Raw genomic sequence first — 2500 nt, 5'->3', positions numbered from 1 at the left:
CGCGGCATTGCCGTAGAGGCTAAGCTGCTAAGTAGAGACGGTGTTTGTACAACTATATTTCACTTTATATTCTTAACCAATGTATGTGTTGTAGAAAGCAGATTTTTCTCATCCCGCCGTTTACCTGAAACGAATAAAAATTTATTTTGTACAAAATTAAAAACATTAGTGTTTCCAATAAACTACATTTCACGTTTTCTAATTTAAACTTAAACGAATGACTGGTATCAAAATATAGGATCTATGTGAAAATAAAAACACGGTGTAAGAGTTTTCAAACCTCGGTAATGCCGTCTAAGACCAACTAGTCGACCGAAGGGACAGTAGTTTTCCGGTCGATAAGACATATCAGCCCGGTATCGCCAAAGTTAATTACGATCGGTCATAATAAACTAAATTTAAAATAAATAAATAACCCAAACGTGTGTATACATCATGTGGTACGTATTCAGTTCTATTCTAACTGGAATATATATTTTAAGAATCAATGAACTTAAGTTTTAAAACCAAACCGAAATCGCGCGAGTCGTCGTTGTAAAACTAGATTTAACAAACGGCTGCGTAATATTAGACTTAAAAATATTATATAATATCCTCTATTGATTAAATAGTGAAAAATAAGCTTCAATGTAGCTTAATCTAGTACAAAATCTAAAAGTTGTGATAAATTAAATTGAAATTAAACACGATAGACTTAAATCTAGAGTTAAGGAATAAAACCGACCCGCGAACCAGCTACTAAATGGTTCGATAAGACTTATCTCAAATACAATCGTTTTCTATCAGTGTTATGCCTTCAATCGATACTTTTTGATGAAATAAATACTTAAATGATTTAATGAATGCATATATACATGTAATTAATGAGTGAAAGTATGTATAAAGTATTAGATAAATTAATAATAAACCGACCCAGCTACTAAATGGTTCGATAAGACTTATCTCAAATACAATCGTTTTCTGTAATTGTTATGCCTTAAATTGATAATTTTTAGTTAAACAAATACTTAACTAATGAAATAAATACATAGATAAATGTATTTAATGAATTAAAGTATGTATAAAGTATTATATAAATTAATAATAAACCGAATCCGACCAAATTTAAATCTAAAACCACGATCGGCGGCGTAATGAAGTGTATCGTAAACCCGTTTTTTTTATAATTTAAAATGTAATGACAGAACTCCCAAAACAACAATACACATACATATTAGTACTATGGTGAATTGTAGTTGTATTAGGACCGTAATTATAGTTAATTAAGGAACCATTCATTGTCTTCGCTCTGTTATGTACGTCGTCGTTTAATCGACACGGCATATTTGGCTTGAATCTAGAAAAATTCAAACTCTAACCCTAAGGTAGACAGGCAGGGTAAATAAATGTGGGTGATCTCTCATAAAATTGTCTTCTAGGAATTATTTTTATATAGACTATCTTTTCTGTAGAGTTTAAGTGGACAAGCGCGGACGAAATAGAGCGCAAAATTTAAAATGAATTAAAAATTTTCATCAGACCGGAAGTAGGCATAACCTAGGCGCCATGTTTCCGTCGTACAAGTTTTCACCGTTGCAGTCACCGTTTCAATCGCTCTTCGTGTGGACGTGTATTATTTCTAGTCATGTGTTGTGTAGATGATTCGCTTAAGGTAGGTGTTCGGACTTATTTCTTTAATATTAATTAAACCGTATTTGCCTTGTCGGCCTTAAAATAAAGCTATTTTTTTTTCATCGCAATCGAAGTGTTAGATCTAGAATCTAGTTCCCGCCTCCGCTTCGCTAATTCGACTTAATGTAACTATGACACAACTATTAAATCTAGAGTCTCTATTTTAATTAAATAATTAGGAATTCTATCTCTAGATGATATCTAATCTATTCCCACACGTGTGTGCAAGTAGGATTTAACGTCAGAACAGGTGTGGTGGTCTAGGCGTCGCTATTTTTGACGGTAGGAATTTTTTTTTTAAATTCGTAAAATTTTATATAGACTTTATATAGCAATTTACTAAGACCGACCCTAACGCCCAGTAAATATTTAATTACCACATTGTTATGGACACGGTGTATTAGGTAGGGCCGAGGGCTATCCATAGGTACCAATTTTTAAATTTTGTGACAATTAGGAGCCGAGTTATAAAATAAATTTAAAATACTGGTTCTGGTCTTAGACTTTATATAGCAATTTACTAAGACCGACCTTAATACCCATTAATTATTTAATTAGCGCATAGTTATGGACATCCTGTATTAGGTTGGGCCCAGGGCTATCCGTAGGTACCAAGTTTATAATTTTGTGACGATTATTAGTCGAGTTATAAAATAAATAAAAAAAACTGGTTCTGGTTTGCACTACATTTCTTTCTTCTTTAACGGCGGACTCCCGGTCCAGCCCCATGGGTTACCCGTGAGCCGGGGCCTCGTTAGCCTGGACGGCTCCGATGTGACCGCGGATTGTTGTGGCCCGCCTCAGCCCGAGTCGAGATCACCCTTCCGAT

The sequence above is a fragment of the Physella acuta genome, unplaced genomic scaffold, assembly GCF_028476545.2.
Source record: "Physella acuta isolate Inbredline_101_S28 unplaced genomic scaffold, ASM2847654v3 ptg002161l, whole genome shotgun sequence".
Classification (NCBI taxonomy): domain Eukaryota; kingdom Metazoa; phylum Mollusca; class Gastropoda; family Physidae; genus Physella; species Physella acuta.
Note: the sequence above shows the minus strand (reverse complement) of the source record.